The 10,583-nt window shown below is 36.2% G+C and overlaps 1 pseudogene; it reads right to left on the bottom strand.

Annotated features, from left to right (window-relative positions):
* Positions 1-6,329: 6,329 nt before the first annotated feature.
* On the bottom strand, positions 6,330-9,683 carry LOC140861158 (uncharacterized; annotated as a pseudogene).
* Between the last annotated feature and the right edge of the window lie 900 nt (positions 9,684-10,583).

Here is a 10,583-nt window from a genome sequence, read left to right as displayed (position 1 = left end):
GTGCATCATATGCATTCATCTCTGAACAATTTGTTATGATGCATTCTTTATCGTCTGAGACATTGCCTACTGTTGTTTCTATTTCATCACCTTTGGGTGAGGGTATTATCTCTGTTCGAATGATTCGAAATTGTGCATTGCAATATGACAGGAATGTGATTGATATAGATTGTATAGTACTTGGATTATCAGATTTCGATTGTATTGTTGGTATAGACATGTTAATTAAGTACAGGGCAACTGTAGATTGTTTCCAGAAAGTGGTCAGATTTAGACCAGAAATGGCATCAGAATGAAAATTCTACGGTAAGGGTTATCGAGCCAAGATCCCTTTGATATCTGTGTTATATATGACCCGTTTATTACAGAGAGGGGCGGAAGGATTTCTTATTTATGCAGTCGATGTATTGAAATCCAGTCCAGCAGTAACAGATATTCCAGTTGTACATGAATTTGCTGATGTATTTCCTGATGAAATTCCTGGTTTACCTCCAACCCGAGAGATAGATTTCAGTATTGATTTAATGCCAGGTACGCAACCAATATCCAAAGCTCCTTACAGAATGACACCTATTGAATTGAAGGAGTTGAAGGATCAACTGGAAGATTTGTTGGCCAAAGGGTACATTAGACCGAGCGTTTCACCTTGGGGCGCTCCGGTACTGTTTGTACGAAAGAAATATGGTTCAATGCGATTATGCATCGATTATCGTCAATTGAACAAGGTAACCATCAAAAATAAATATCCATTGCCTAGAATAGATGATTTGTTTGACCAGCTACAGGGTTCAGCTATCTATTCTAAGATTGATTTACGATCCGAATATCATCAATTGAGAGTGCGAGATGAAGATATTCCTAAAACTGTTTTCAGAACAAGGTATGGACATTATGAATTCATCGTCATGCCTTTTGGTTTAACCAATGCTCCTGCAGTATTTATGGGATTGATGAATAGGGTATTTCAAAAATATTTAGATGACTTTGTCATTATCTTCATTGATGATATCTTGATATATTCCAAGAATGTGGATGATCATGCTGAACATCTCAGAATCATTTTACAGACTTTGAGAAATGAGAAATTATATGTCAAGTTATCGAAATGTGAATTTTGGTTGCAGAAAGTTGTGTTTCTTGGGCATATTATTTCAGGTGATGTGATTTCAGTAGATCCAAGCGAAGTCGGGGCTGTCTTGAATTGGCCTAGACCTACATCAGTGCCAAAAATACGAAGTTTTATGGGCTTGGAAGGTTATTATAGACGTTTTATCAGAGATTTTTCCAGCATTGCGAAGCCTATTACGCAATTGACTCAAAAAAATAAGCCGTATGTCTGGATTGAAGCGTGTGAAACTAGTTTCTTGGAGTTGAAGAAAAGGCTTACAAGTGCACCTGCCTTGACGATTCCATTAGGTACGGGTGATTTTGTTGTATATTGTGATGCTTCTCACAAGGGTCTGGGTTGTGTGCTCATGCAGCGAGGGCATGTTATTGCTTATGCTTCGAGACAGTTAAAGTCACACGAGACTCGATATCCTATCCATGATTTGGAGCTTGCCGCTATTGTCTTTGCATTGAAGATATGGCGACATTATTTATATGGTGAGAAGTTTGAAATCTTTTCGGATCACAAAAGTTTGAAATATCTGTTTTCGCAATCAGAATTGAATATGAGACAGCGTAGATGGCTTGATTTACTGAAAGATTTCGATTGCGAGATTAAATATTATCCAGAAAAATCTAATGCAACTGCAGACGCCTTAAGTAGAAAGGTATGTTCTTTATCCTTGTCTACAATAGGTGTATCTCAATTGGTGGAAGATTGTTATATTTTTGGATTAATATTTGAAACAGATATGCGACCTATTCGTGTTTATGCTATAAGAGCTGAGCCAAAACTGTTAATGAGAATCAAAGAAGCACAGAAAGAGGATCAGAATATTCAAAATTCTATTGCTATTGTCAGATCTGGACATCAATCTGAATATCAGGTCAGTGCTGATAATGTGTTATATGTGAATAACAGACTTGTTGTTCCAGATGTTTCAGACTTGAAACAGCAGATATTGAAAGAGGCTCACAGCAGTCCATTCAGTATTCATCCTGGTGGCAGGAAAATGTATAATGATCTGAAGACACAATATTGGTGGAAACAGATGAAAGCAAATGTCACAGATTTTGTGTCTAAATGTTTGAATTGCCAACAGGTAAAAGCAGAAAGAAAGAAACCAGGTGATCTATTGCAGAGTCTATCAGTTCCAGAATGGAAATGGGATCACATTTCTATGGATTTCGTTACACAGCTACCACTTTCATCTTGAGGGTGCGATGCCATTTGGGTGATTATTGATCGTTTGACGAAATCAGCATGTTTTATTCCGTACAGAATGACGTACAGGCATGATCAGATGACAGAAATCTACGTCAGAGAAGTGGTAAGATTACATGGTGTGCCTAAATCTATTGTTTCAGACCGAGACTCTAGATTTACATCACACTTTTGGCATAGCTTGCAACAAGCTCTTGGTACTCAATTGCATCTGAGTATAGCTTATCATCCTCAAATAGACGGACAGTCAGAGCGGACAATCCAGACACTTGAGGATATGTTGAGAGCTGTAGTACTAGATTTTGGTACTAGTTGGAAAGATTCATTACCACTTGCAGAATTCTCTTATAATAACAGCTATCAGACGAGCATTGAGATGGCTCCTTTTGAAGCATTGTACGGAAAAAAATGCAGATCACCGTTGTATTGGGATGATATCTCAGACGTACCAGATGTTGGGCCAGATATGATCCGAGAAATGACAGAAAAAGTGAAGCTTATACAGAAAAGAATGAAAACAGCTCAAGACAGACAAGCAAAATATGCAAATATCAGACGACGACCTCTATCTTTTGATCAGGGAGACAGAGTTTTCTTGAAAATTTCTCCGTTTAGAGGTACAGTCAGATTTGGCAAGAGAGGAAAGTTATCTCCACGTTTTATCGGTACGTATGAGATTATTGAGAAGATAGGCGATCTTGCTTATCGGCTCTCTCTTCCTCCATCTTTGTCTGGTATTCATGACGTATTCCATGTCTCTATGCTGCGGAAGTATCAGCCTGATCCTTCCCATATTCTTCAGCCTGATGAAGCTGAACTTGACGAGACTCTCAGTTATTTTGAGCAGCCGATTCAGATTCTTGATCGCAAAGATAAACAGCTCAAAAATAAGACAATTCAGCTAGTTAAAGTTCAGTGGAGTCGACATGGCATTGAAGAAGCGACTTGGGAGACTGAGTCAGACATGAGACAAAGATTTCCAGAGCTATTTCATTGATGTGAGTTCTTATTCTGCTTTATGTTCTTTCATTCTCTTATGTGTATACAGATTGTCTATACAGCTTGCTTATGATTTCGAGGACGAACTCATGTCTTAGTGGGGGAGAAATGTAAGGCCCGAGATTATTTAATTTTAATCCGAGAATATTTAATTTGGGAATATTTAGAGTTTAGAATTAAATTCTAATATTCTTAAATGAATAAGGATTGAAATTGAATTAAATTGTCGGGGACTGAATTGCAAATAGCCAAAAGTTCAGGGACTAAACTGCAAAATAGCTTATATATATCTATTTGACTCTTCTTCCACCAGATTACACGACCAAAACAAGGCAGAGGGATCAGATTTCTTTCTTCACGCCATTTTCAATATTTTAAAGCTTCGATTTTGTGCGTTCCGGTCATCAGAAATTCCAGATAAATATATATTTGCGATCACCGCTCCGAGACCTTCGTTTTGGTACAAGTTTCATTCATCTTTATCAAACTTTATTTTTATGTTGAAGATGGAAGTTTATGATTTTAAGATATAGTGATATATGAGCTGTACCGATTGTGTATTCGTAGACGGTTCGGAAAAAGACTATCGTTCGGATTTTATACGATTTTAGCAAGCAAAATTCGAACCCTACCCTATCTGATTATGATGTTTTTGATGATATTGATATGAGATTATAAGTGATCTTGATTTTTGGATTGTTTTGGATATTGTTTGGATTGCCGGTTTGTAGCCGTTACGCCGTCGATTCGCCAATTTTCAAGACTTTGATATTATTGATTAAAAAGAGCATGGTTTGAGTTGCATCTGATATTGTTAGTTATTTGATATGTTATTTCTCAGCTTTCATTCGAAGATTGACGATTCGAGAATCCCGATTCGAACCGAGAAAGAGTTGAAGCAAGGTTTGCTAGTATTGTATTTGAAATGAAGTTGAGAAGCTGATCAGATTTTGACATGTTGTTGTTGATTGTATTTACAGATTTGAAGTACTTTCAGACTTGACATCGAAAGGTATAAATGACAGCGAATCCAAATGGGATAGAACACTCGAAATAGCTATCGTTTCGAGTATTTCCTTGTTAATCACATACTTGGTTGATTATGTATTTTATGTGATTAGATGCTTTGATTGCTTTACATGCTTATGTGATTAGTTGTTCAAGATGTTTTATAGAATTTAATGCATACAGAACATGTTGCATTCATCTTGAACTCCAGCCTGAAAAGCACGGAGGGTTGAAAGGCCTAGAGTGCATATGACGTTTGGAGGAAATAAAGTATAGTTGCACCAAAGTCAGAGGAAATAAAGTATTTAACTTCACCTCGATTGGTGAGTTGGTGTTCGTTAAAGATTTTATTTCCTCGGGATCCCAAAAAACTTATATTCGATTGATATCATCTTGATAGCCTCTTTTGCCATATGCATTGCATTCACGTTTATTATCTCGCGCTTTATGTTGTTTATACTGGGATTTTATTCTCACCGGAGGTATCCGGCTATTGCTTTGTTTTGTATGTGTGCATGGCAATAGGTGGGGCAGGAGCTGGTCAGAAAAGACAGGGATAGCTCGAGATAGAGTCTTAGCATGTGAGGATACGGGTTGTAGCAGCAAGACATGTACTTTGAGTGGATAAACATGTTAGAAAAGAATACAAAAATGTTGTATAAGTTGTTAACTTCATGTGTAACTTGTGTAGGAAAGCTTATCAGATGTTATTAGATTGCATGTTTATTTTTTTGTAGCTGTATCAGAGTATGTGTTTGTATGTTTCAAGTTTGGACAGCAAAAATCTTTCCTGCATTTTCTGGAAAATGTAGCCCGCTCGATCAGTAGAAATTCACCGATCGAGTGAGGCCCTTATTTTGCAAGGCAGAGAAATCGAGTTTGTTGCCCGCTCGATAGGTAGAAAGTAACCGATCGAGCGAGGCCAAGAATTCCCTGGACCGAGAACTTCTAGTTTGAGCTCGCTCGATCAGGCAGCTTTTGCCGATCGAGCGAGACACTGTAGCTTTTTAAAATAAAAAATAAAAATTTTTTTAGCTCTTGGTTCTTTATATCCTTTGTGTACTTGATTAATTGTTAATTTTAATAAATTGCCCTAAGATAAGATTAGCAACCCGGGTCCCCACAATAAGTCACTTTGAAGGTAAAAATCTTGATATGCTAAAATCTTGAGGGGTCAAAGGTCTCTCACACCCTCAACTCTTTTTCTCAAACAAGGTTTACAGACAACTATCACTCAACTAGCATGAATAATAAAACACAGATTTATAGGGGAAAAAGGCAAACCCATTTAGAAGTGACACTATACCCACTGAGGCCATCCCAACCAAGATACCAAGTTTCAGACTAGCATTCAACACATAATACAATAAAACAGTAGTAGAGATAAAAGTTCAGATAGACTCGATGCAGCAATATAAGAGTCAATATATCAATTTACCAATTACCAGTAAAAATTCATTACTAAACAATTGTCAAAACCAATGACCACACCCCAACTTTGCATCCAAGTTCTTATCAAAATATCAAATTTTCAATAACAAAATCACGTTCATTCACTATCACATTATTACTGAATTTCATAATCGAACAAACTTGAAAAAAATCCAGCGACTGAGAAAGAGCACGTTCCCATACTTCAATGCTACACTCCAATTGACTAAGTGCATCAAAAATCTGTGAGATAGGATTTTCATGCATCAGCTATGCCAATTTTTTAAAAAAATATGAAAGATATTGAACTCAGCCTATACAGTTTTGATGCAACTAAAGCAACGTGGAAACAGGTACACAAATCTGAATTTCTCTAACTTGTTGTCTTCCAGCATCTTTTTGTAAAGATGCGTGTCATTGCAAACATAACAAAATTAAATATACATGTCAACTTTTCAAAAGAAGTTTCTAAATTACTTAAATCAAATAACTTATCATATATATCCCGCTAAACAATTGCCTAATGGCACTCTGCACAGATTTCAAAATCGCAGCCAGACTATACAAGAATGAACATGATGATCTTATCTGTGGTGTCAATCAAATTTGTGAAGGTATAGAAACTTATCTTGGATTCATAGTCATCTGAACTATAATCATAATCATAAGCTGGAAACATGCTAATTTTCACACTACTGGAGAATGGCATGATCATCTCAGTGCATGCCTGGTAAAAATCGCAAACAATAGTTAACTTCGTGATTCCATTCAGTGGCTCAAAAAAATGATAATCACAGTTTAAATTCAGTGATTTAACACCTGCCAGTTCCACCCATCCATACCATGATAGGATCATCATCCAGATCAAAGCACTCAAATGATCCAGTATAATTGTAATACACACTAACTCCTTCAAAGACACACTCTAAGATATTGGCCTTACTGGAGCAATTTTTTTATCTTTTTACATACCTCACAAAAGATTATAAGCTGATTGGTCGGAGAATTTAATTCAGCACATACAGCTCATGCCATAGAAATAAATGATTTACTGAATTTTATAAGAAGTGATTTACTGAAGCCAAAAAAATTAATATCAGTTTAATTTTTATATGAGATTACAGATATCAGAACTTCAAATTTACAGCAAATCAACCTCTTTTATTGGATTTCCAGGCATTGGCATAAGAAAACCAACAGGATAGGGGTAATCTGCCATAGCCAAGGAACTATAAGCAGACGACAACCAGTTAGAGAGATCATCAGCACTATCTAGTTTCCTGCAAATGCAATTCTCATATCACACAAGTAGCTACCCAAATGATTAGACACAGGGCTAAGAAAATAATTTTTAAAAACATCTTTATCATATATATATACATATATATATATATAATAGAACTTGAAAGGAAAATGCACAGTTGTATAATCTTACCGGTAAAAACAGAAGGTTTCCGACAAATGGAAAAGCCCATTATTTCTCTGTGCCTCTAGTTATATTACATCCCAAGATGTCTTTATGGTATTAAAGCAGCTGACACTTTCACGCTGACATAATGATCAATAAGAAAGGATTATTATACTGAAAAAATTCTTGTAAACTAGGAACTATATAAATAATAAGTTCAGTATGAAGGGAAAAACAACAAGAACTGGCGCTGAGGAAGCTAGCGATCGAATTGTAATGTATGGGTATTTGAGCCTCATCCATGCTGCCAGCACTGTCAAATATAATCTAATAAATGTTTGTCTCAAAACTTACTAAGCTTCTTAATATCGACACGAAATTGGATTTTAGATCAAGATGAAAGATTTTCTTACTTCCGCCCTATGATCCACCAAAAAGCACAACAGGTCAAGCCTGAGCAGAGAAGTTTCTTTTCAGCTCAGTAATCAATACAGCAAAAGCAGCAAGAGCTTGCTCAGTTGTTAAAAGTGATAATGTGCTAGCATTCTTGTACGCCTCCTCTTGATTTCCATACGGCATCGACTCCCCGTAGTACCTATGCTGTCATGCAACACTCACATCGTTAAGTGCACTGTAATCGGAAATAATTGTTCAAAAAACATGCCATCGTATTCTAAAACACTTAAATTCCCAGCCAACTCTCCCAAGAACAAATAATATACCAAAAATCTCATGTGGCCCGAACTAAAAGCGCTGCGGATCACATTCTTACAAAACAGATACATGCACGCCAGAATGCAGGGGGATAAGGGGCGACTAAATAAAATAAGGGACAAATTTTTTTCCAGCTAAATAAATAACTGCGTAAAAAAATATATTACTTCAGGGAAGATAACGATGGCGCCAAAACGAGGAGCGAGCTCCCAAACAAGGCCTGTATTGGCGGCGAACCACTCTCCGAGTAATCCACATCTACCGAGCAACTAAGCCAGCTTCGGTATGAATTGAACATCAAATTTATGTGTCGTGATCTACTTCGTCCCACTAGAGCAGTATCTGTAGCAACACAATCCAAAGCTAACAACATCAGAGTACAGACATCAACATACAGATGCAAACATTAAATTCAATTTAGCTGAGAATTTGCTACAAAAATGCAGGACTTCCATTAGAAATCGCTGCCACGTTTATCTCCGATTGGAACAAAGCACAATTAGCACAACAGATATTTAAAAAGTGTTAGCTCATTAAGATACTGATTTAAAAGTGGATATTGCATGGAAAAAAAGGGCCAAAAATCAATTCGCTTCGCATCAAAGTACACCTTGAAATAATAGATGAAATTAAAATTACATGGAGAAGATTATAAAGGAATTAAAATCTATTCTATTCCAGGATAACAGACACATGTTCAACATTTCACCTCATTGATTTAAAAATTAGTAGCAGTAGATGGGCAAGGAATAAAACAGAAACAATTTATCTTTGACACAAGATTCAGGCACCTAATAAAGGCAAAAATAACATCTACGCTTTGATGTGCAATGGTAAAGATCCACTAAATACAATTTCAGCAAAATCACACAAGAATGGACAAAGGGAAAATAAAAATTTTTAATCAATAACACCCCAAACACCTTAAATTATTATACTACAAGAATGATTTCACAAAGAACAAAACTCGATCAAGAATTACCTCCACAGTTAAATTATTTACCACTCCTGTATCTAAACTTAGCAGCCTCATTCACAATCTCCTCATTCACAATCTACACATTAAGACTGAATGTGATTAAGATCAAATAATCCACTATTCTTGTGGGAAGAGTAGCAAGAAGGGGTAGGATACATGCCTGATCAAAAGCTGGAAAAATATAATCTGCAATTTGAATTTCAGCTATTGATCGGTTTCCCTAAATTTTTAAAGGCATTCTAACTGTTAGAGGATGAAAAATACGAAAATGTTGAGTCTCGGCTGTTATATATAATAAGTATCAATTGAACATTGAAAGATCACCATTGCTGCCAGACCAATAGCGAATCCAACTATACCCTGCGTCACAGATCAAAGTCATGCGAAAATAATTTCTGAATGGACGAAATATAAAACAAGATTTCGATATTTTTTACCTGCTCGCAAAGAGGAATGTTGAAAACGCGAGATTTGCCTAATCCAGTAGTGCAACGGAAAACACCCCCAAAGCCAACATCTTCCCCGAATAAGTACGCACTGAAAGCAAGTCAGGAAACCCAAAATCACAAAGTTAACGAAACCATTTGAAAATTAAATTAAACAAATTAAAGATCAAAAAGAAAAAATCTACAAGATCGAGGGATCAGGGCGAACCATGGGTCAGTTTTTAAGGCAGTGTGAAGGGCCTGATTAATTACGGAGAAGAGATTGATCCTTCCAGTTTCCGTTGAGAGTCCTCTCCTAGAGGAAGAAAACAGAACACCACGACCCAACAAGCTTCCGATTCTCCTCAAACTGCTGCATCCAGCCATTTCAACTCACTCACAAGAATGAAATGTGTAGCTTCCTAGTTATAAGCAAGAGATCAAAAAGGAGAGGGCCACGGGAGAAATCGCAAATAGGGTTTGGGAATTTTGCGTTCATTCTTCCAAACGTGAGGGTAATATTACTTATTTAAGTTTTATATTTAAAAATAATAATAATAAAAATAAAAAAATAACATATACAACGCTTTTTAAAAAATGTTGTTGAGTATAAAAAAAAAACGCTAATAGACAACGCTTTTAAAAAACGTTGTCTTTAACCTAAAAAAACGCTTATAGACAACTCTTTTTGTAAAAAACGTTGTCTTTGATGAAAATAAAATATATAAAGACAACGCTTTTCACTAAAAGCGTTGTAATTTAATAAATGACAACGCTTTTTACAAAAAACGTTGTCTTTTAAGTGATGTGTTTGACCATATTTGTTGTAGTGATATAGCTAGAATAAGGAAGAATTGATGAACCCAAAGAAAAGAGGGAGCTGCGGCCGAGAGCAAAACTTGAATGTGAAAGAGTAGGTGTCCGGTGAGCCAACTTGTGGCTAAGGGCTTTGATGACTCTTTGTATAAACAATCTTTTGTTTAATATAATTTACACTTTTATTAATGGCAATGACTTTATCTTTCTTCATATTGTTATATTGTGATATACTATTGTTGTTTTGATAAAGACCTTGAATATACTATAGTGTATGTAAGATGTGGTAGAACATGGAGATGTCTATCATGAAACACATCTTATAGTCACTGTATATTCTAAACTGTTCCTAGTCGATTGAGCCGTCCGATAATAAGGATAAGGATCGCTCGAGTTTGAGACTAGCATTTGCGATGCAGAGTACCACGTTTCATTGGTAAGGAACATGGAGATGTTCGAAGCATGCAAATG

The sequence above is a fragment of the Henckelia pumila genome, chromosome 1, assembly GCF_033568475.1.
Source record: "Henckelia pumila isolate YLH828 chromosome 1, ASM3356847v2, whole genome shotgun sequence".
NCBI lineage: Eukaryota > Viridiplantae > Streptophyta > Magnoliopsida > Lamiales > Gesneriaceae > Henckelia > Henckelia pumila.
The sequence above is the reverse complement of the archived record's forward strand: the minus strand, read 5'-3'. Positions and strand labels throughout refer to the sequence as shown.